At 43.6% G+C, this 25986-nt stretch overlaps 1 protein-coding gene and 1 pseudogene across 1 annotated transcript in view; one reads left to right on the top strand and one right to left on the bottom strand.

Annotated features, from left to right (window-relative positions):
- Nucleotides 1-25986, bottom strand: part of LOC117474902 (trypsin-2-like) — a 265664-nt gene that overhangs the window by 229470 nt on the left and 10208 nt on the right. The window lies entirely within an intron of this gene.
- LOC117474916 lies at nt 16123-20192 on the top strand (annotated as a pseudogene).

Raw genomic sequence — 25986 nt, 5'->3', positions numbered from 1 at the left:
TTAATGTAAGAATGCAGCTTTGCAGAGATTATCTGGTCAGGTTTGTGGTGTTTTTACCAGCTGTGTTATGGCCACATTGCTTCCCTTCTGAAAAAACAATGCATTCACATTTTTTTCCCGCCTCATTGTAGCGAAAATGGGCCCAAATATCGCCTTGTTTCTTTCTCCCAAGCCGTGGTGGCGTTAGACTTTTTCGTTGTCAGTCATTTTGACGGACAGGATCGTAACATTTCCGTCATAATCCATTATTACCCGTCGGGTCTGTCCACAACTCGTGTAGTTGGGGGGGGGGGAATATTAGACAGAATGATATGATGATCTCCGCGCTACGGGTGCTGCATGCATGCAGTGACATGTCATATCCAAGGATTAGAGACGGTTGGATGCTGCTGTTTTGAGCATTGCAATATATTTATTTTCACTATGTTATTTATTTATGATTATCTTTAGGCTCAGCAAAGATTTGATGTCAGCTGTTGCTGACTTTTTAGTTAATACTGAAATAGAGCCCTGCTATTAAAAATGTAATTTTTACTTTTGAACAGGGATGCTCCGATCGCCAATTTTGAGGCCGATCGCCGATCGCCGATAGCCGATCGCCGATAGCCGATCGCCGATAGCCGGAATCAGTATCTGCCGATACCGATCGCCGATCCGATCGAGTGGGCGGGGCCTAAATGGAAGATTTAAACATCACTTTAAATCTTCCATTTAAAGTGATGTTTAAAACTCAGTTAATGGGGCTCATTCACTGGAGCTTCCACAAACAACAATCAACTTAATTATTACATTCAAATTATGTATATTATTCAAGTTTACATTCACTTTGGATAATACCACGGGAGAAATTAGCAAGCGCTCTCTTTTCCTCTCTCTCCCTCTCTCTCTCCCCCTCTCTCCCCCTCTCTCCCTCTCTCTCTCCCCCTCTCTCCCTCTCCTGACAGCCCGTCAGTATCGTCTCATGCAGCTCGCTGATCCAGTAATGTGTGAGGCCGACAGTGAAGAATAAACATATTTATAACTAGTTTAGCTTGTTCCAGAGGTAGATAAAATAGCTAAGTGTGTTAGGTCTAACTCTTGTGTGTTTCGCTCCGCTCACACCGCCCATCACAGCGGGTGGAGCTGCAGGATTTCTACTTCACACACACGTTGCATACCGCTATTTTACTGTCTTTTTCGGACACCTTAAAATAATGCCAGACCGGTGAAGCCATTTTGGCGAGCTTGTTTTGCCGCGTACAGAGAAAAGTGTCATGTATTTTACGTCATGCGATCGGCCCTCGCGATCGGCATGTTTAGAGAGCACCGATCGATCGGTAGAGAGTGAGTATCGGCAGATCTCGATCGGTGACCGATCGATCGGAGCATCCCTACTTTTGAATACTTCATTACAAAGGATGTATTGAATAATTTAAGTGATATATGTGTACACATATAAATCATTTGTCAAAACAGGGCTAAATTTGATTAAATTATAAAAGGTACAGTATATGTGGTCAAATGAAGAGCCGTTTGGGAGGCGAAAGAGCCGGCTCTTCTTGGTGAGCCGAGCCAAATGATCCGGCTCACTAAAAAGAGACGGAATTCCCATCACCACACACAACTGCTGACCAGCCGCAGCACCGGAAATGGAACTGCTGGGAGAAAAACTGAATATCAGATGTAACGTTATCTTTGATAATATTTCGTCTCCTCCTTTTTCGTCAACGAAAGTAAAGAGAGATTTTGGCAAAGTTTTTATTTAGTAAACTACATTTTCGTCTCGTCACTTTTCATTACAGTTATTATTTACTGACGTCGGTGCCGTCTCGTCATCGTCTTGTCTTAGTCATGGAAAAAATGGTTGTTGTAGAACATATTTCGTAACAACGCAATTAACACTATAATACACACATTCACAAAGATACACACACAAACAGTAAACAGTACATAGAAAACATACTGTAGTGCAAGATATTAAATAAAAAAGATGATTGGTTGTGATTGAAGATAACTTTAAAACACAAATGTATCTCTTTCTCTGTTTGTGTGTGTGTGTGTGTGTGTGTGTCTGTGTGTGTGTGAGACAGCTGCAACAGCGGCACCAGCTGCAACAGCTGCAACACCTGCAACAGCTGCAACACCTGCATTGTTTTTTGCTGCAACAGCTGCAACACCTGCAACAGCTGCAACACCTGCATTGATTTTTGCTGCCACAGCTGCAACAGCTGCAACACCTGCAACAGCTGCAACACCTGCATTGATTTTTGCAGCAACAGCTGCAACAGCGGCAACCCCTGCAACAGCAGCCACAGCTGCAACAGCGGCAACAGCGGCAACAGCGGCAACAGCTGCAACAGCGGCAACAGCGGCAACAGCAGCCACAGCTGCAACAGCGGCAACAGCGGCTACAGCGGCAACAGCTGCAACAGCGGCAACAGCTGCAACAGCGGCAACAGCGGCAACAGCTGCAACAGCAGCAACAGCTGCAACACCTGCATTGATTTTTGCTGCCACAGCTGCAACAGCGGCAACAGCTGCAACAGCTGCAACAGCGGCAACAGCTGCAACAGCTGCAACAGCTGCAACAGCAGCAACAGCTGCAACCCCTGCATTGATTTTTGCTGCCACAGCTGCAACAGCGGCAACAGCGGCAACAGCTGCAACAGCGGCAACAGCAGCCACAGCTGCAACAGCGGCAACAGCGGCTACAGCGGCAACAGCAGCAACAGCGGCAACAGCTGCAACAGCTGCAACAGCAGCAACAGCGGCAACAGCGGCAACAGCTGCAACAGCGGCAACAGCAGCCACAGCTGCAACAGCGGCAACAGCGGCTACAGCTGCAACAGCTGCAACAGCGGCAACAGCGGCAACAGCTGCAACAGCTGCAACAGCGGCAACAGCTGCAACAGCTGCAACAGCTGCAACAGCTGCAACAGCTGCAACAGCTGCAACAGCTGCAACAGCGGCAACAGCAGCCACAGCTGCAACAGCGGCAACAGCGGCAACAGCTGCAACAGCAGCAACAGCTGCAACACCTGCATTGATTTTTGCTGCCACAGCTGCAACAGCGGCAACAGCTGCAACAGCAGCAACAGCTGCAACACCTGCATTGCTTTTTGCTGCCACAGCTGCAACAGCGGCAACAGCTGCCACAGCTGCAACAGCGGCAACAGCGGCAACAGCGGCAACAGCGGCAACAGCTGCAACAGCGGCAACAGCGGCTACAGCGGCAACAGCTGCAACAGCTGCAACAGCTGCAACAGCTGCAACAGCGGCAACAGCTGCAACAGCGGCAACAGCTGCAACAGCTGCAACAGCTGCAACAGCGGCAACAGCTGCAACAGCTGCAACAGCTGCAACAGCGGCAACAGCGGCAACAGCGGCAACAGCTGCAACAGCGGCAACAGCGGCAACAGCGGCAACAGCGGCAACAGCTGCAACAGCGGCAACAGCAGCCACAGCTGCAACAGCGGCAACAGCTGCAACAGCAGCAACAGCTGCAACACCTGCATTGATTTTTGCTGCCACAGCTGCAACAGCGGCAACAGCTGCAACAGCTGCAACAGCGGCAACAGCTGCAACCCCTGCATTGATTTTTGCTGCCACAGCTGCAACAGCAGCAACACCTGCAACAGCAGCAACAGCTGCAACACCTGCATTGATTTTTGCTGCCACAGCTGCAACAGCGGCAACAGCTGCAACAGCGGCAACAGCGGCAACAGCTGCAACAGCGGCAACAGCGGCTACAGCGGCAACAGCTGCAACAGCGGCAACAGCTGCAACAGCGGCAACAGCGGCTACAGCGGCAACAGCTGCAACAGCGGCAACAGCGGCTACAGCGGCAACAGCGGCAACAGCTGCAACAGCGGCAACAGCTGCAACAGCGGCAACAGCTGCAACAGCAGCAAGAGGGTGACTCTGGCAGCCCTCTTGTTTGTGACGGAGAGGTGCACGGCCTGGTGTCATGGGGTCAGGGATGTGCCGAGCCAAACTACCCCGGGGTCGACGTCAAACTGTGTGAGTTCCACTCGTGGTTTGAAGAGGTCCTGGCAGCCAATCCCTAAAGAAATTACCAGTTTTTTTTCTTCACTTCTCCCACTGGTTCACAGCCCTGGTTTTTATTTTTCTGTCTTCTCTCTGGTGCCAATCAACACTCTTAACACACATGTGCCAGAATGTTGAAAACTAAATAAAATCACTTGGTATTCACTTGTCTGTTCATGTCTATAATGTGAAAACATACAACAATCACTCAAGGATGTGTTAGGTACAGGTTTATGTATTTGATTTAATACCATTTAAGACAGATTGATGGTGCTATATCGCTTTGATATACAGTAGAGGGTTTACAAGCTGTTATAAGGAACATATTCATGGTATGGGTTAAACAGTGAGGTAGCACATTTCCCTCCCCAGTCATGTGATAGCTCCCTTCCTTTTTCATAAGGGTTAGGGTTATAATTATAATGTCAAGCATTTCAATAATTTCCATTATTTAAGGGGGGCTCATAAAATGCTTTAATTATAAAGAATAAGTGCTGAACCTACTGCTGAGATAATGGCAGTGTAATTATTGAACAGTAGGAGGCCTCAGTGAGAAATCTTCACATACCCTCACATCGTACAAGGAAAAACTTCCAGAGAAAAACCCACAATTAATATACCAACACACTCTCACTCCATAAACGTCCAGGAGCGACACTTGGTCAGGGTCCCGAGGCGTGCAGTTGGGACGCTCCTAGGCTCCTTCAGCTTCATAAACAGACGCAAATAGCTTTCAACTGATTGCAATGTATTCCCATCTGCGGCGGGATTTGACGCTCATGGAAGCACGGCATTCGTTTGTGTCGGCGGCTGTTAAAGGCAATGTGAGCGTCCATTCCCATTGGATAACGGAGAATTGTACACCCGGAAGTAAGTATTCCCCTTACTTTCGATTGATTTGACAGTGATATCTCCACTACTCATCAACTCAAAAACACCAGATTATCCTTGTTAATTAAACAACATTGATAGGTTTTAGTGTACAATGCTTTTGTCACGTTTTCCCCTTCAATTCTGAGAAACAAGTAGTTTTCTATGAGTTTTGGATGGCCGAAGACATTACATTACCCACAATCCTCTGTAGCAACCATAGACTGTATATTGCAACAGGCAACAGCTTTTATATTTGATCCAATTGGTAGATATTGGTATTATTTATTTATTTTATTATAATAGTCAGCCGAATTAGTGTTGTTACTGCAAGGTGACGTATTGTGTGAAAAGAAATGTAAGATGTTGTTTAATTGCTTATATATTTAAGATCCACGTCAAGTTTTCAGTTTTGGCGGCAGTTGTTCCTGTTTGTCTAGAAGTCTTCTCATCAGGGCTCTATAAATAGACAACTACGGCAGATATGTAATATTTAATGCAGCCGAAACGTGTATTACAATGCCGTTATGTGATGACTTTCAAAGAGAAAAGCAAGCACACTCGGAATAATGTATATTTTAATTTTTAAAACCCACAGTTAATATACACACATTTCTTCACATTTAAATTTAAATTTACATTAAAGTATTTCGTGAGGCCTTCTAACATGTTTTTAAATATAACTACGGTTGTAGTTGAAGAGTTTGTAAATTAACATGAACCGAGGCTGTTGCCTGTTGCAATATACAGTCTATGGTTGCTACAGAGGATTGTGGGTAATGTAATGTCTTCGGCCATCCAAAACTCATAGAAAACTACTTGTTTCTCAGAATTGAAGGGGAAAACGTGACAAAAGCATTGTACACTAAAACCTATCAATGTCGTTTAATCAACAAGGATAATCTGGTGTTTTTGAGTTGATGAGTAGTGCAGATATCACTGTCAAATCAATCGACCGTAAGGGGAATACTTACTTCCGGGTGTACAATTCTCCGTTATCCAATGGGAATGGACGCTCACATTGCCTTTAACAGCCGCCGACACAAACGAATGCCGTGCTTCCATGAGCGTCAAATCCCGCCGCAGATGGGAATACATTGCAATCAGTTGAAAGCTATTTGCGTCTGTTTATGAAGCTGAAGGAGCCTAGGAGCGTCCCAACTGCACGCCTCGGGACCCTGACCAAGCGTTTATGGAGTGAGAGTGTGTTGGTATATTAACTGTGGGTTTTTCTCTGGAAGTTTTTCCTTGTACGATGTGAGGGTCAAAGGACAGGATGCCGTTTTAATAAACAATACTATTACTGTATTTTAACGTCTGAAAGTTCAATTTAAAAGAAGAAGAGGCCCCAAAAATTAAGATTGGTATATCAATACATTTAGTTGATTTTGTCTTTTTAATTGTTTAAAGTGGACCTATCATGCTATATTTGAATAATATAGTGTAGGACCATACCTATATAAGGCATATTTATACTTTTTTTTTTTCAAAATACCAAACAGATTATGCATTTTAGCCATGCCTCATTTTGCTCAATTTGACAATTTCGAGCTCTGTTTTTGTAAGGGCTGATTCTGTGAGAACAGCACCATCTACTGGCCTGGCATATGTACTACAGCGTCTCCAGCGCTTTCGAACGGCAATGGCCGTGGCTGTCTCCTCCTGATTGGTGGAGTTGGCTGAATAGCCGTAGCGCCACTGTCCTGACGTCAGGACAGTGTTCAAATCTGGATCAGTTTTTATCAGATCCGTTGCAGCCCCTTTTTTAGAGATTTGGGTATGGAGGAAAATAGAGAGGGTTGTGTTTTCTGACACTTGGTGAGTTCCCTGGAACACCGGGGACACATATTCATGTATAAAAGACGTACAAAAGTGCATTTTGCATGATAGGTCCCCTTTAAAGTAGATAGAACTGGTACTTAAGAGTTTTAATACAGTCTGGTTGCAGAGGAGGCACACAGGTAAGAGAACTAACTAGCTACCATCACATGTAAGCTAGGGATAGTGGTGGTCTAATGGATAGTGAGGTGGGCTGAAGATAGGAAGGTTGTGAGTTCAAATCCCGCCAGGAACACCACCACTAGTGTGCCTTTGAGTAAGGCACTTAGCCCTTAGTTACTCCAGGGAGCTTTGGATAAAAGTGTCAGCTAAATGTAATGTAAGCTTGACTTGACTGAAAAAATCAATAACTAAAATCAAGCAAAAATGTGAATCTCTGCTGGAACCACTGTTGAATTGAACATTTAATTTTAGAGACCTGAAGGCATTTATAGATTTGTATGCAAGTATTATCCCAAAAACTCAATACCTTAGATTATTAATGAAAGTTTTGCTGAATAGTTTCATGTTCACTTACCTTAAGCAACGTAAAACGTGCAGACCGGGAGCAACAGACGTAGGTTAGCCTTATTTGGATCAGGCTGGAGTACATTGGTTACTCCTATATTTACTTACTGTTAACTAACAAATGCTAACATACCTGTTGGTTAGAAGTACACAGCTTAATCAACCATATGTAACTGGCCATTGTCCTCTCAGCCTAAAATATCAATCACTGCAATAAATGTAAAACAAAAAAGAAAAGGTGCTGGCTCAATTTTGGTTTAGTTAGCTTGTTAGCTTATTGCAGCTGTGCATGTTGCTAGCGGGTTGCTAGGCCACCTCAAGAGCTGCGCCAGGTGATGTAAACAAGAACACCTCCATAGACCAGACCGTCTCAGTTTGTAGACTGCTCGGTTCAGGGTCCAGCCTACGGCTGCGGTGCTGTTTCTCTATAAATCCATGCTGAATTGGACCTTCTGTTTCATTCTTCTTCTTTAATGGCGACTTCCAAACGAGTAGACGAGAATTATCGCCACCTACTGTATCACTGTAGCATTGTTCTTTGTTACTTCCGTTTCATTACAATGACTTCCGTTACAGCAAGAATCCCCCTCACACACATAGGTGAAACACATGCACATTCCCTACTGAGAATCTTTCAGTAAAATGTTTTGCGGAGTGTGTGTGTGAGGTTAATTTTCAGTTGTGTGTGTGTGAGATGTTCAGTAGTGAATGTGAGAGTATTTCAGTAGTGTGTGTGCAAGGCCTGATGTTTTCAGTAGTGTGTGTGCAAGGCCAGATGTTTTCAGTAGTGTGTGTGTGTGTGTGTGTGTGTGTGTGTGTGTGTGTGTGTGTGTGTGTGTGTGTGTGTGTGTGTGTGTGTGTGTGTGTGTGTGTGTGTGTGTGAATACATGTAACGGCGTTTCGTAATCAGAATACAAAAATCAAGTAACTGTATTCTGCTCGCGTTACATTTGAAAAACGAGTAATCTGATTACAGTTACTTTCGTAAACCTGAAGTGAATACATTTTGGATTACTTATTGGAATTATTGGTGGAAAGATTTCCTCACAACATTTAATATTCATTACTAAAGGTACAGCCGAATCATCACAGCGCACAAAAGCTATTACCGCCGCAGATGGACCAAAAAAGGGAGCGTTTGAAAAAAATGTGCGGGTCCGCTCAGTGAAACAATGACAACGAAACATGGAGGAACAAAAGTCTGCGTTTAAATCGTGTGTGTGTGTGTGTGTAGAGGTGTGTGTGGTTAAAACACATCAGCCTGCAGTCGCTCTTTAGCCTTTCTAATGACTCTGAAGGTAAACACAGTGAAAGGTGGTGCGTGAAAGGCGGTGCGTGAAAGGCGGTGCGTGAAAGGCACTGCGCGCTCCTCTTCTCAGAGGCTGAGTTAACCCTCCCGCTGCCTCCTGGTGCTGCAGAGATTTCCTAAAGTGAAGGAGGTTTTCCTTCTATAAAACAGCTGTGGGCAGCAGATACTGTGAGTGTCACGGACATGAATTCATAGATCAAGGCAGACTGGTGCACACACTGTTTTGCCAATCCGGTGCTTAAACAAATATAGCTCTACACCCCTGGCCGAAATGTCCTTAAAATGAAGTCCCAGTTCGACATTTTAATTCATGTCCTGCCAACACTGGTGTGTGTGTGTGTGTGTGTGTGTGTGTGTGTGTGTGTGTGTGTGTGTGTGTGTGTGTGTGTGTGTGTGTGTGTGTGTGTGTGTGTGTGTGTGTGTGTGTGTGTTTGTGTGTGTGTGTGTGTGTGTGTGTGTGTGTGTGTGTGTGAGGTGTTCAGTAGTGAATGTGAGAAGATTTCAATAGTGTGAGTGTGAGGTTAATTTTCAGTTGCGTGTGTGTGAGGTTAATTTTCAGTAGTATGTGTGTGAGGTTTAATTTTCAGTTGTGTGTGTGTGAGGTGTTCAGTAGTGAATGTGAGAGTATTTCAGTAGTGTGTGTGCAAGGCCAGATGTTTTCAGTATTGTGTGTGTGAGGTGTTCAGGAGTGAATGTGAGAAGATTTCAATAGTGTGTGTGAGGTTAATTTTCAGTAGTATGTGTGTGAGGTTTAATTTTTGGAGTATTTCAGTAGTGTGTGCGCAAGGCCAGATGTTTTCAGTAGTGTGTGCGCAATGTTAGTTTGAATTTTGGCCTACGGGGTAAACTGGGACTTGTAAATAAATTAACCCCCCTCCTTACCGTTCTCTGTCATGTTCAGGTCTGCACGAAATAGATTCTTCCTCTGTCTGTCTGCTGGAGTTTTTAAGGGGAACCTTCACTTTACACTTCATTGCTACAGAATATAATCTTATCCGTTTTATTGAGAGAAAATACTTCCTCTAGCCCCTATAGCTGCCTGCTTTAGATGCTATTGTAAAGTAATATATTTTCTAAGCTAAACATAAAACAAGCACTAGTCTTGTGTGTGAGAAACCCTGAGGTATAATAGTGGAGACCCTGTTATCTCAAAACATTTTGTTAAGAGTATAGGGTGAGTTGTTAAATTTAAGGAAAGGGCTTTCGCTAGTACGGGGATTTTTACACCCTGTCTGTCAATTATTCTTATCCTTACTGCGAGAAAGGAACTAGATTATCTGAAAAGATGACTTATTTTTTTAAAACAACACTGTGGACACCTTTCAGAGACATAGTCGCAGGTAAAAACTCAAAGCCCCCCCCTCTGTGTTCATAGGTGCAGCAGGGTGGGAGGGGGTGTGTGAGGGGGTTGTGTGAGGGTTTAGGGCTCTGACGTAGGTGCAGCAGGGTGGGAGGGACAGCATGGATGGAGGAAGAAAAAAAAAGGAAGGGGGAGAAGGGAACATTTAAAAAAAAAATAAACTAGCAAAGATTACGCTTTTAACCCCATATTAACACAAACAAGGTCAAAGTATTATTACCTACCTATACAACTTCAAAAGACACACTTAAATGTCATATAACCTTATATTACCACAAAAGAGTCAATAAGTAATATTACCCCACTATTAAAGAACATTACCTTATAGAGGGCAAGACAACCACAACAGGTGACCGAAACAAGTCATACTATCATCATTGACTATAATGGCTTACTAGGGGGATACTACAACAGGTGTCACATCAAAGGGGCAATAGTCTTATCATCCCCTATTGAGCAACGTCCTTATCGAGGGCATTACAACCACAACAGGTGACCGAAACAAGTCATGCTATCATCATTGACTATAATGGCTTACTAGGGGGATACTACAACAGGTGTCACATCAAAGGGGCAATAGTCTTATCACCCCCTATTGAGCAACATCCTTTATGAGGAGGGCAATAAAACAATAAACAGCTAAACAAGTCATACTATCATCATTGACTATAATGGTTTCATCGTTGACTATAATGACCTACTAAGGACACTATAACAGGTTTCACATTAAAGGGGCAATAGTCTTATCACCCCCTATTGAGCAACATCCTTATAGAGGGCATTACAACCACAACAGGTGACCGAAACAAGTCATACTATCATCATTGACTATAATGGTTTCATCGTTGACTATAATGACCTACTAAGGACACTATAACAGCAGTTAAGAAACTACTGTTATCAATACTCAATGGTTTATTAAAGGCTTTGGTTATATTACGATTTAAACCTATGGAAGGCCATGGGTGGAATATTTTATCAAGTTGTTTTTCTTCATTTTTTATGTCATAAAGGTTTTATAATCTTTAGCGGCAGTAGCTAAGCATGGTGGTCTGTTGTAAGTGAGGTAGTCCACTTAAACTTAAACTTGGGGGTTCCAATGGGGGTCCTGCCAATACCATGTCCTGTCCCTGTTGGAGGTCCCGCTGATACCGGCCCATGTTCCGTCCGGGGTCCCGTCTATACCTGTCCCGCCGGCTCCGTTTCCTGTCCCGCCGGGGTTCCCACCAGCTCGTGCTCCGGCGATCCAGCTGACCCCGGAGGGGCCTCATCGCGGCCTACGCCGCCTTCCTGCCCGTCCTCCGGAGCTGTATGATTTTGTCCTGTCTAGATCTGTCTCTGGTTTCCTGTCCCCCTGCATTTTCCCCTCCCTCCCCACCTGTGTCTTGTTCATGTGATTACTCTCGTGTGCATTTAAGTTCTGGTTTTTCTGTCTGTCATGGTGAGATTCTTAACGTTGTTGGAATGGTTTATGTTCTGAGTGACTTTAAGTTTTGACTTTGTTTGCTGGCCTAGTTCTGGAAATAAAGGATTCCTGCTTTCAAACCTATTTTCTGCATTTGGGTCCTGCGTACCTTGGTCCACATTTTAAATAAGGTGCACAGATGACATAACCACGGGGTGTTGCGCTACGATTGGGCCGAAGTGGGCAAACACAAAATGAGGAGTGTGATAAGAAAGTACATTTGGTTTGAAACTGAGTGCCAAGACTGTGAGGACACAGATTGGGTCCAGAGAAATAGGGGGGAGAGGAGAAGAGGAGGCGGGGGGGGGCGGTCAGGTGAGGGGGACGAGCACTGTGGGGCTGCTGGGATATAAATTTGAGCCGAGGTGTGTGTCCAGGAGTCTTCTGAACATTCACCTGACACCATGAAACTCCTGGCTCTGCTGCTGCTGATTGGAGCTGCTGGTAAATACACAGTAATACAATAGTGTTCATTTTGTCAGCTATTTTTTATTTAGTCTTAGTCTTAGTCCTGTATCAAATGTCCTTGTTAGTTTAAGTCATATTTAGTCACCTTCATCCTGTTTTTATTTAGTCAAGTTTTAGTCGACTAAAAGTCTGAGCATTTTAGTCTTATTTTAGTCAAATAAAACAATAACTATTTTAGTCAAGATTTAGTCGACTAAAAGTCTGAGCATTTTAGTCTTATTTTAGTCAAATAAAACAATAACTATTTTAGTCAAGATTTAGTCGACTAAAAGTCTGAGCATTTTAGTCTACTTTTTGTTAATGAAAACTGTTGAGTCATTTTTAGTCATCAGATTATATAGAACATTTCAGTCAAACTAGTCTAGCCAAAACCAACAATTTGTCATTTTAGTCAAAATTATTTCCCAATAAGATTATATCTTATCCTTATTTGATGAAAAACACAGGTTGAATGATTAAGAATGCAGCTTTGCAGAGATTATCTGGTCAGGTTTGTGGTGTTCTTACCAGCTGTGTTATGGCCACATTGCTTCCCTTCTGATAAAACAATGCATTCACTTTTTTTCTTCGCCTCATTGTAGCGAAAATGGGCCCAAATATCGCCTTGTTTCTTTCTCCCAAGCAGTGGTGGCGTTAGACTTAATCGTTGTCAGTCATTTTGACGAAGAGGATCGTAACATTTCCGTCATAATCCATTATTACCCGTTGGGTCTGTACACCACTCGTCACTCACTCACGCTGACGAGGGGGGGGGGGGGGGAATATTAGACAGAATGATATGACGATCTCCGCGCTACGGGTGCTGCATGCAGTGACATGTCATATCCAAGGATTAGAGACGGTTGGATGCTGCTGTTTTGCACATGGCAATATATTTATTTGTTCTATGTTATTTATTTATGATCATCTTTAGGCTCAGCAAAGATTTGATGTCAGCTTTGCTGACTTTTTAGTTAATACTGAAATAGAGCCCTGCTGTTTTGTTAGGGCTTTTTATTTAAACACAATTTTAAAATGTCGATACAGTAGCTGTCCTTTTTTTTTTAAATGTCTATGCTAAAGTTTTTATAGGTGTTGCTATCTGCTTTGTGTAGCGTGGTTCTACAAGCAAGTCAGTACATTCGGTGGTATCAGAGAGTTACAAGGATCTGTAAATGCAATGAAAACAATTGGCCACAGCAAATCATTTATATTAAAGATGTCATTTTTACTTTTGAATACTTCATTACAAAGGATGCAATGTGTACACATATAAATCATTTGTCAAAACAGGGCAAAATTTGATTAAATTATGAAAGGGATATGTAGTCAAATTAAGAGCCGTTTGGGAATTCCCATCACTACACACAACTGCTGACCAGCCGCAGCACCGGAAATGGAACTGCTGGGAGAAAAACTGACTATCAGATGTAACGTTATCTTTGATAATATTTCGTCTCCTCCTTTTTCGTCAACGAAAGTAAAGAGAGATTTTGGCAAAGTATTTCATTAGTAAACTACATTTTCGTCTCGTCACTTTTCATCAACGATATTGCATGATGATTTTGTTACAGTTATTGTTTACTGACGTCGGTGCGGTCTCGTCATCGTCTCGTCTTAGTCATGGAAAAAAAGGTCGTTGTAGAACATATTTCGTCATAGTTTTAGTCAACGCAATTAACACTATAACACACACATTCACAAAGATACACACACAAACAGTAAACAGTACATAGAAAACATACTGTAGTGTAAGATATTAAATAAAAAAGATGAATGGTTCTGGTTGAAGATAACTTTAAAACACAAATGTATCTCTTTCTCTGTTTGTGTGTGTGTGTGTGTGTGTGTGTGTGTGTGTGTGTGTGTATGTGTGTGTGAGACAGCTGCAACAGCTGCACCAGCTGCAACAGCTGCAACAGCGGCAACACCTGCAACAGCGGCAACACCTGCAACACCTGCAACAGCGGCAACACCTGCAACACCGGCAACACCTGCAACACCTGCAACAGCGGCAACACCTGCAACACCTGCAACAGCGGCAACACCTGCAACACCGGCAACACCTGCAACACCTGCAACAGCGGCAACACCTGCAACACCTGCAACACCTGCAACACCTGCAACACCTGCAACACCTGCAACACCTGCAACAGCGGCAACACCTGCAACAGCGGCAACAGCTGCAACAGCGGCAACAGCGGCAACAGCTGCAACAGCGGCAACAGCGGCAACAGCTGCAACAGCTGCAACAGCGGCAACAGCGGCAACAGCTGCAACCGCGGCAACAGCGGCAACAGCGGCAACAGCGGCAACAGCGGCAACAGCTGCAACAGCGGCAACAGCTGCAACAGCTGCAACAGCTGCAACAGCTGCAACAGCTGCAACAGCTGCAACAGCGGCAACAGCGGCAACAGCTGCAACCGCGGCAACAGCGGCAACAGCGGCAACAGCGGCAACAGCTGCAACAGCTGCAACCGCGGCAACAGCGGCAACAGCGGCAACAGCGGCAACAGCGGCAACAGCTGCAACAGCGGCAACAGCTGCAACAGCTGCAACAGCTGCAACAGCTGCAACAGCGGCAACAGCGGCAACAGCGGCAACAGCTGCAACAGCTGCAACAGCTGCAACAGCTGCAACAGCGGCAACAGCTGCAACAGCGGCAACAGCTGCTACAGCGGCAACAGCGGCAACAGCGGCAACAGCTGCAACAGCTGCGACAGCTGCAACAGCTGCAACAGCGGCAACAGCTGCGACAGCTGCAACAGCTGCAACAGCGGCAACAGCTGCAACAGCGGCAACACCTGCATTGTTTTTTGCTGCCACCGCTGCAACACCTGCAACAGCGGCAACAGCTGCAACACCTGCATTGATTTTTGCTGCAACAGCGGCAACAGCTGCAACACCTGCAACACCTGCATTGTTTTTTGCTGCAACACCTGCAACAGCGGCAACAGCGGCAACAGCTGCAACAGCTGCAACAGCGGCAACAGCTGCAACAGCTGCAACAGCGGCAACAGCTGCAACAGCGGCAACAGCTGCAACAGCGGCAACAGCTGCAACAGCGGCAACAGCTGCAACAGCTGCAACAGCAGCAACACCTGCTACACCTGCATTGATTTTTGCTGCCACGGCTGCAACAGCGGCAACAGCTGCAACAGCTGCCACAGCTGCAACAGCGGCAACAGCTGCTACAGCGGCAACAGCGGCAACAGCGGCAACAGCTGCAACAGCTGCGACAGCTGCAACAGCTGCAACAGCGGCAACAGCTGCAACAGCGGCAACAGCTGCAACAGCGGCAACAGCTGCAACAGCGGCAACAGCTGCAACAGCAGCAACACCTGCTACACCTGCATTGATTTTTGCTGCCACGGCTGCAACAGCGGCAACAGCTGCAACAGCTGCCACAGCTGCAACAGCGGCAACAGCGGCAACAGCTGCAACAGCGGCAACAGCTGCTACAGCGGCAACAGCGGCAACAGCGGCAACAGCTGCAACAGCTGCGACAGCTGCAACAGCTGCAACAGTGGCAACAGCTGCAACAGCTGCAACAGCTGCAACAGCGGCAACAGCTGCAACAGCGGCAACACCTGCATTGTTTTTTGCTGCCACCGCTGCAACACCTGCAACAGCGGCAACAGCTGCAACACCTGCATTGATTTTTGCTGCAACAGCGGCAACAGCTGCAACACCTGCAACACCTGCATTGTTTTTTGCTGCAACACCTGCAACAGCGGCAACAGCTGCAACAGCTGCAACAGCGGCAACAGCTGCAACAGCTGCAACAGCGGCAACAGCGGCAACAGCGGCAACAGCTGCAACAGCGGCAACAGCTGCAACAGCGGCAACAGCTGCAACAGCTGCAACAGCAGCAACACCTGCTACACCTGCATTGATTTTTGCTGCCACGGCTGCAACAGCGGCAACAGCTGCAACAGCTGCCACAGCTGCAACAGCGGCAACAGCTGCAACAGCTGCAACAGCTGCAACAGCGGCAACATCGGCAACAGCGGCAACAGCAGCAACAGCTGCAACAGCTGCAACAGCGGCAACAGCGGCAACAGCTGCAACAGCTGCAACAGCTGCAACAGCGGCAACAGCTGCAACAGCGGCAACAGCGGCAACAGCTGCAACAGCTGCAACAGCTGCGACAGCTGCAACAGCGGCAACAGCGGCAACAGCGGCAACAGCAGCAACAGCTGCAACAGCTGCAACAGCGGCAACAGCGGCAACAGCTGCAACAGCTGCAACAGCTGCAACAGCGGCAACAGCTGCAACAGCGGCAACAGCGGCAACAGCGGCAACAGCTGCAACAGCGGCAACAGCTGCAACAGCTGCAGTTCCCCGTGAAGATGGCAGGATCATTGGCGGTTATGAGTGTTCTCCTCACTCTCGTCCATACATGGCCTCCCTCAACTACGGGTACCACTTCTGTAGCGGGGTGCTGATCAACAACCAGTGGGTGCTCTCTGTTGCCCACTGTTGGTACAAGTAAGTAAGCATTGATGGGAAAAATATTACTTTCAAATAAAATATGCGTTTTGGAATTTGTTCCAAAGATCTATAGTTTTTTTTTCTTTTTTTGTTCTTCATTTAAAAAAAATCTAAAGATCAATCAATGAGCAGTATCGCAGACACGTTACATGTGTGTTTAGCTTTAAATCTTAAAAAAAGAGTGTAGTCTTTGAAAAATGCAGAACATTTAGAGATTAAGAGTGTTGTAGAGATATGAGAGAACAGAATAGTGAAAGCTTTCACTGGTTTCACATGTTTCTATAACGTTGTACCTCTTCTCTCAGTCCCTATTCCATGCACGTCATTCTGGGCGATCACAACTTGCGATTGTTTGAGGGAACAGAGCAGCTCATGAAGACCGACACCATCATCTGGCATCCGAGGTGAGGGAAACATTTAAATATCCCCCCCTTCTTCTCTTTGAATACCCTAAATCGCATCTGAGCCATTCATCCGGTCGGTGTAGAGGAACAGCTGCCGTCTAAAGTGTTTTGTATTTTCTGTATGCAGCTATGACTACCAGACTCTGGATTTCGACATCATGCTGATCAAGCTGTCCCACCCAGTGGAGGTGACGGAGGCGGTCGCCCCCATCCCGTTGCCCACAAGGTTGTCCCTATGGGGGGCTTTCCTGCTCTGTGTCCGGCTGGGGTAACACCAACCTTGGAGGAGAGGGTGGGTTGATTATCATGTGTTTACAGCTTAACAACAGACTTAAAGGTCACCTATCATGCAAAATCCACTTTTTCATGTCTTTTATACATAAACATGTGTCCCCTCTGTGTAAAGAGATTCTGAAAGTTTCAGGAAAAAATATTTGCTCACTTTTTGTCCTGATCCATTTATATAAAAACCTGTCTGAAAATGAGCTGATCAGATTTTGGCCACTTTATGATGTCATAACAATTTTTTGGCTTGTGTAACCATTAGCCAATAACCAACCAAGGTAACCCCCCCCTCCCCCCCCCCACACACACATACCTTATCACCTGAATCTCCTCCTAGAGCACCATTGTGTTCTTTTTAACCAAATATCTCTCATGCCCCTTTCACACCAACGCGTTTTCAGCTCCGGCTCGGAGCTGGAGCCTGAAAAGTACCGTTTTTTCCTGTTCACACCGCAGCGGCGCCGCCTCTTAGCTCCGGAATGCGGTTCACTTCCAGCTCCAAAAAATTGTCGGTCTAGAGGCAAGAGCTTCGGAGCTAAGAGGCGGCGTTGCTTACGTCGAGGCGTGCAGGAAACTAAACCCACCTACCCTGAACATGGGTCGACTGAAGAGTCTCGTCATGCCTGCCTACAAGCAGTAGCGCTGAGCAAAGTGACTAGAAGGCAACCACACAAAAAAACACACTTTATAAAGTCAGGCAACACTAACCAGGCTTCGTGTGATTCTGTTTATTTGTACCTTACTTTGACCATCCGTTCGCTGTTATTGATCATTGTGGAGAGCAGGCAGACGTTTTGTTTTGTATTATAGCAGCTATCGGATGGAATCAATACATGGGCTGCACAGGTTGTCATGTCCGACTATCACAAGTAGAATCATAATGAAAAATACGCGGGTAAAATGTGCCTGTAGAAAACGGCTTTGCAAGTAGTCAGTTTAGCTTCGGTTGCTATGCTAACATCACCCATGTTATACCAGAGAAACTTTCATAACAGCGTTGTGATGCCAAACAGCGTCAATTCAGACTGACACACATTCACTTAAGGGGAACTGGGGATATGTATCAGCTGCTTGCGTGACAGTCAGACAGTGAATACTTTAGAGCTGTGTGAGCTAACCCGGAGCTAACGGGAGAATAAACTCCCGTGGAAGAGCAGCCAGCACTGCAGCGGTCGGTAAATGCAGCTGAAACACATTAATAAACAATGAACCACGGCACTCTGGAGAAAAGTATAAGGTTGGAGAAGTCGTTATTTAATTTAATCTGGCTTCGTATGATTAAAAGCAACACGATCATCGACCCGACGCAGTCCCCCGTTGTTGTTGTTGTTGTGAGCTCCGTTGGGGAGAAAATCAGCTATGTAAACGGTGACGTCATGACGCAGCAGCGGCAGCTTTGGGCGGTGTGAACAGAGCGGGAGCAGGAAAGGGAAACCGGAGCTGAACCAGAAAAGCTCTAGCTGGGAGCTAGAAAGGGAAAAGCGCTGGTGTGAAAGCCGCATCAGAGGGGTGTGGGGAGTGGCTCCTTATTTTCATCTAAAGTAACAGACAGAGAATCAGCACTTTTGAAACAGGGCTGAAACAGAGGGGATTATGGGATGCTACAATGATCTGTTTGGTATTTCGAGCCAAACACTTCAGAGACATGTTTGTATATATCTGAGACCTGTAATATATTGATGAAAAACAGTATAATAGGGGACCTTTAATGAGACCATCCCAGTGAACAGGTCATGATGTTGTTTTCAAACCATTCATTTCCCCAGGTCAAAGCTGGACAGCAAGGTTTAACAGTGTTTTTCTTTCCATACAATCGTCCTCTGAGGGTGTCAAAGTTGACCTTTTAAGCTTAACTGAGTCTAGCAAGAGTCTGTATTTCTTTCTCACTATCAAAAAGTCCACGAAAAGCTCAAACGCAGCAGTGAATTTATTGATAAAAAAAACAAAAAAAACAAGTCAAAGTCTGATAAAGCTTTTTCTTGTGCGTCATTGACCTCCATTGTTTTCCAGAAACTTCACTGAACCACATTGTGCTTTATAGATTTTTAGATCCATCCAGCTGATACTAATAGAGCCAGATGTGTATCAATCAACAACACAAAATAGTGCCCAATAAATGTATTCTTGATTGTGTTACGTGTACAAAAAACGAACTTCAGCTTCCTGATATGGTATATATTTCTGACCTGTTATATAGGTTATATTTATTGGGATAAATTAAAATATTTAAATGCAATTAATCAAATGATTTTAATAAATAACTTGCGACTAATTGCAATTTTTTTTTATCTGTTTTAAATGTACCTATAAGGGAAGTTTTTAATACTCTTATCAACGTGGGAGTGTACAAATATGATGGCTAATTGTACAGTATGTTTATTATTATAGCAACAAAACAAAGGTACATTTAATTTAAAGTAATCTGCCTGCAAGCTGTTACCTTCAAACTAAACGTGTGTAAAAGTACATTTACTCAAGTACTTCAGTACAATCTTGAGGTACTTGTACTTTAGCTAGGTATTTTCATTTAAATGCTGTTTTAAAATTCTACTTCACTACATTTTAGAAGCCAATATGTTTACTTTATACTCCACTACGATGTATCTGACAACCTTTTCCTTAAAAATTGTTTTTTTAGGAGTTTTCTATGACGTCCTCTGTTGTTTGTGTTACAGTGTACATGCCCACCCTCCTGCATTGTTTGAACGTGCCCATAGTGGACCAGCAGGTCTGTGAGAACGCCTATCCTGGCATGATCTCCCCCAGGATGGTGTGTGCCGGATACATGGAGGGAGGCAAAGACTCATGCAATGTGAGTCTTACAGTCACTTCTTCTCAGCTGTGTGTGTGTGGAAGAATAAATCACATGCTCACACTCTGTGTTTCATCCCCAGGGTGACTCTGGCAGCCCTCTGGTGTGTGACGGAGAGGTGCATGGCCTGGTGTCATGGGGTCAGGGATGTGCCGAGCCAAACTACCCCGGGGTCTACGTCAAACTGTGTGAGTTCCACTCCTGGTTTGAAGAGGTCCTGGCAGCCAATCCCTAAAGAAATTACCAGTTTATTTTCTTCACTTCTCCCACTGGTTCACAGCCCTGGTTTTTATTTTTCAGTCTTCTCTCTGGTGCCAATAAAGACTCTTAACACACATGTGCCTGAATGTTGAAAACTAAATAAAATCACTTCGTATTCACTTGTCTGTTCATGTAATGTGAAAACATACACCAATCACTTATACAGTACGCTCAAGTCTGTGTTAGGTACAGGTTTATGTATTTGATTTAATACCATTTAAGACAGTTTGATGGTGCTATATCGCTTTGATATACAGTAGAGGGTTTAAAAGCTGTTATAAGGAACATATTCATTGTATGGGTTAAACAGTGAGGTAGCACATTTCTCTCCCCAGTCATGTGATAGCCCCCTTCCTTTTTCATAAGGGTTAGGGTTATAATTATAATGTCAAGCATTTCAATAATTTCCATTATTTAAGGGGGGCTCATAAAATGCTTTGATTATAAAGAATAAGTGCTGAACCTACTGCTGAGATAATGGTAGTGTAATTATTGAACAGTAGGAGGCCTCAGTGAGAAATCTTCCTGTCAGTCCCACCCACTCATTCCAGCTAAACATGACACCAGAAATTATTTTAACTTTCACTGAGGGCTGATTATCTTGCAAAGGTGCTCTTCTGTCAGGACGACATTCTTCTCGTCATCTCTTCCAGGTCACATTTGTCTTCTCTGAGCCCCGCTCTCCGTTCCTCCCTCTCTTTGCGTCTTTGTCTCTGTTTGACAGGGCTGGAGGGTCCGAGCCACGCTGCTGCACCTACACACAAAAAGAGATTGTACTAAATGTCTGACTCAACTATTAAATACATTTTCATTTTAAAATAATGATATATATTAACTTCTAGCTAGCCTTTCAAACAAAGGTGTCACTCAAAGCATTACTAATTGCTGCATTGCAATAATAGCTGGAACTGTCATTTATGTGTTCTGCAATAACTTGCTGAATGTCTGCTATGAAAGGGTCTATGAATAGGATTTATTTGGGGTAAGAAATACAAGATGTTAGCAAGGATTATACGATTCAGGCCAGCAAGATTTTCTTATAAGTAAAAGACATTGTGGACAGACTTTTGCGAGTGAAGGAACTACTCATTTGCATGAAATAACAGAATGAGACACATCCATGAAAAAACAAACATGTTACAAAATAATTTGTGCAACAGGGAAGACTTGACATTTATGTATTGCTCTGTGAAAGGGAACCATAGACTTATCATGACATTTTACAGTTTTTGAGACACATAATGTTTCAAGTGGAGAATAATCTCATATATAGTTTCAAAGACTGTATGTGCACAACACAAGTCTATAAAATGCCAGCCCTCTGAGAGGAAGATGCAGACTTCTGTGAGATATTCAGCACTGCTTAAAACAGAACAATACTAATCAGAAATAGGTATATACAAATAAACACAATGCAATATTAAATAAACAAAGGCATGACAACCACAATCTCAAATGCAAAAAATCATTGCATCTGCAAACGTTGCAACGCTGATTCCCTCATAGATAATTGGACGAGATTTTACCAGAAGCTCCAGATAAATCTGCATCTCAAGATCACTATCTCAGTATTCAGTTGATAAGTGAGCCACATCTTGCATCGTTTTGGCCTTGCAGACTGCTTCCTGTACTCTGTTTTGACAGATCATTTTCTGCACCTACCACCTAAATAAATGGGTCTATTTTTTAAAGTGGTGTGTATCTCCCTTTTTTTTTGCAGACATTTTTTTATTTAATAATGGTGGAAAGTAAGAGCAGAGAGCAGCATTGTTAAACCCTTTTTTGTTCACGAGCCACATTCATCCCGATTTTATCTCAAGTGGCGTGGACGAGTAAAACCATTGCATGATAAATAACAACACCTCCAAATGTTATTTTAGCGTAGAGAAATGCATTAACATTCTGAAAATGGTCAAAATAAATGCCTTTGCAAAACAGATGATAAACAGCCTGAGGTTATAGGTGCAATTTCAACAATACTATATATATATAGTATCCACACTGACTCTGTCTGACGCCGAAAAGCTTGTCCACGCCTCTGTCTCCTCCAGGCTGGACTACTGCAATGCTCTCCTCATCGGGATCCCTAAAAAAAGCATCCAGAAGCTCCAGTACATCCAGAACAGCACTGCTAGGATCCTGATGAGGGTGCGCAAATATGATCATATCACCGCCATCCTTAAATCACTACACTGGCTCCCCGTGGAACTGTGGATTGAATACAAGGTTTCCCTCCTCACTCACCAGTGTATCCATGGGACTGCCCCTCCCTACCTCAAGGAACTCCTCACCCCTCATACTTCCTTGCGGACCACTCGCTCCTGCAAATCCAACCTCCTCAAACCCCCCAGGACCAAGCTCCGTACTTTGGGAGACCGGGCCTTCTGCTCGGCTGCTCCCAGTCTGTGAAATGCTCTCCCCGACCACATAAGAGCACCACAGACCATGGATGCTTTTAAAAAAGGCCTCAAAAGGCATCTGTTCAATAGAGCCTTTTCCTAGACCTTTTATTTATTACTACCCTTTTATTTATTTTTATTGTATGTTTTTTACTTCTTTTTATTCATTCTACCATGTTGTGTACTGTTTTTATTTTGTTCCATGCTCACTGCTTGTGCACTTCGGGATTTGAACTCAAATATGAAGTGCGTTATAAATGAAATCCATTATTATTATTAACAATATGTGTCTGTTTTTCCATTTTCAGTCTGTCCAGTTAACATCATTGCAAGTTCATTACTGTTGTGGCAATCCAACAGGAAAGAATGAAACAGAGAGGAATCAATAAAACACAAACACAGACATAGTTGAAATGAATCATTATTATTTAGTTGCGCAACACCAAACAACAATGGGGAAACATTACCTGCCCTCAAGCAATCATACAGCAATGCTCCCAACAAAGTACAAGAAACACAGGGCAGATATACATTTTCTAAATGACACACGAACATGTTCCCTAATCATGTTTAACGCACACACATTGTCAGTTCTCCTGAATTTGGACATGTTCCAGATGTCGAAAGGTCATTATCTCATAACGTCTTTAGGAGTCTTGCAGGATATGAATTATCCAATTAACAGACTATATATACGTCTGCACATGAACGCACATACATTTCTTTACATTAACTAACACACCAACCTCAATTGTTTCCCTCTTACTCTATTATAATCTTATAATCTATTATAATCCTCTTTGTCAGCTCACTTTAAGTGAATAATTAGCAAAGAGACAATTAGCCTCTTTGCTCTGAAAACTGTAATTTAATAACATACCTAGTTACTATGACTAGGTCCAAGATTGATATAACAATTACAATTTACAGCTCAACGTGGATCTACAAAAGCACAAAATGTTTAAGCTTAAAGGGTGTTGATGCTGTCTGACACAGAAACAGAAAAACAGGTTATTTTAGGTTTCAAAGACAACAGATGATTTATTTCTCACCTCTCTAGCTTTTACTCAAGGACATCTTTTTTTCTGCTATATGGGCCAAGAGCTAAAGACAGTTATATAACATATTTCACTGTTTGATATTGTAGCATGAGAAACCAAAAGCAGGTGTCAGTAGTAGAAAGACAACTGTTTTTGTCAAAATGAGATTAGGTACCTGACAAGAGAGTGATTTATGACCCCCATAAACCTTAGTCCCACCTCCAAATCCCTTTGATGTGGCACCTGTCACTCTGACATCTCTGACCTTTGACCCTCTTATCTTTTATGACTTGTTTGTGTATTGTTTTATTGTCCCCTCATAAAAGATGTTGCTCAATAGTGGGGTGATAAGACTTTACGTATCTGACCTTTGACCCTTTTATCTTTTATGACTTATTTGTTTATTGTTTTATTGCCCTCCTCATAAAGGATGTTGCTCAATAGGGGGTGATAAGACTATTGCCCCTTTGACGTGACACCTGTTGTATTATCCCCCTAGTAAGCCATTATAGTCAATGATGATAGTATGACTTGTTTCGGTCACCTGTTGTGGTATTAATGCCCTCTATAAGGTAATGTTCTTTAATAGTGGGTTAATATTACTTATTGACTCTTTTGTGGTAATATAAGGTTATATGACATTTAAGTATGTCTTTTGAAGTTGTATAGGTAGGTAATAATACTTTTACCTTGTATGTGTTAATATGGGGTTAAAAGGGTAATCTTTGCTAGTTTATTTAAAAAAAAATGTTTCCCTTCTCCCCCTTCCTTTTTTTTTCTTCCTCCACCCTGCTGCACCTACGTCAGAGCTCTAAACCCTCCCACATCCCCTCACACACACCCCTCCCCCTCCCTCCCTCCCACCCTGCTGCACCTATGAACACAGAGGGGGGGGGCTTTGAGTTTTTACCTGCGACAATGTCTCTGAAAGGTGTCCACAGTGTTGTTTAAAACAAAAAAAAATGTAGACCTCAGGGTTTCTCACACACAAGAATAGTGCTTGTTTTAAGTTTAGCTTAGAAAATATATTACTTTACAATAGCATCTAAAGCAGGCAGCTATAGGGGCTGCAGGAAGTATATCATTAAAACTGATAAGATTATATTCTGTAGCAATGAAGTGTAAAGTGAAGGTTCCCCTTAAAAACTCCAGCAGACAGACAGAGGAAGAATCTATTTCGTGCAGACTTGAACATGACAGAGAACGGTAAGGAGGGGGGTTAATTTATTTACAAGTCCCAGTTTACCCCTTTACTCTTATCAATGTTTTTGAGATAACAGTGTCTCCCACACACAAAACACATGCAACACACAAACACAAAAAACACTTACACAAAAAAAAACACACACACAAACTGTGACTCTAAAGGACAGTTTGTGATTTTAAGGCAGTGAAACTAGGCCGTTTTTCGTCCGCGAGGACCCAGGTTCGATTCCGGCCTGAGGTCCAAAAATGTATTACAAAAATAATCTCCCGTTCATCGCGTCCATTTGCGACCAACCTATCACATCTCTGAGCCCCACCAGTGGGGCGGGCCACACACTTTGAGAAACGCTGGTCTAGTGTGTGTTTGTATGTGTGTTTATGTGTGTGTGGGCAGACAATGGGATACACTGTTCTCTCAAAAACATTGATAAGACTAAAGGGGTAAACATTGACATGTAAAGAAACGATTTTCACTAACACTGTTACTTTATATTTCTACCGTTTGTAAAGTTTTACATACATTAAGGTGTAACTGAAAGTATCTTAGTAACAGCAAGAAATCTGTAAAATGATCAAAAGAAAACTGCAATGTTTCACTGAAAAAGTGTTAAAAATCACAAACTGCCATTAAGGAAACCCCGTTCCTTACAAATTACTTCATATTCTACCATATGTAAAGTTTTACAAACATAAAAATGTAACTGAAAGTATCTTATTAACACAAAACAGCAGAGTGATTCTACAATTTAGGGTACATTCCATGTCCATTGATGTCCATTGATGATAATTATAATTATTCTAACTATTTTCTTCATAAATATCATATTTTGCCAGCGACGTGCAGTCAGGGGAGGCAGGGGAGGCAGAGCCTCACCTGTCATACTCCAATGTAACGGAAAAACAACTAAAGAAAAACTAAATAGTAATAATAATAAAATGTCTCCACTGATCTTGTGTAAATGTGATTTCTGTATGATTCTAATCGCTTTTTATAGTCAAAATTAGCAAATTTGCCGAGCTCCGCTACGGGAGCGATGAAAAGTGAGGCAGGGACGTGCTCTGCCTCTCGTAAGCCCACAGTAACTTGCTGGAGCGCGGGCACTAATTTAGCGCGGGCACTTATTTTGTGAGCGCGCTCAAGCCATTTACTGTGGGGTGAGGTGAGGCACAGATGAGATCTGCCTCACCTCAGAATGCATCACCCCACAGAAACTGTCTGGAAAGTGGGCCCTAAGCGCATGCCTGTTCCCATCTCACTGTAG

Source organism: Trematomus bernacchii, unplaced genomic scaffold (genome assembly GCF_902827165.1).
Source record: "Trematomus bernacchii unplaced genomic scaffold, fTreBer1.1, whole genome shotgun sequence".
Classification (NCBI taxonomy): Eukaryota; Metazoa; Chordata; class Actinopteri; order Perciformes; family Nototheniidae; genus Trematomus; species Trematomus bernacchii.
This window is presented reverse-complemented; position numbering and strand designations above follow the sequence as displayed.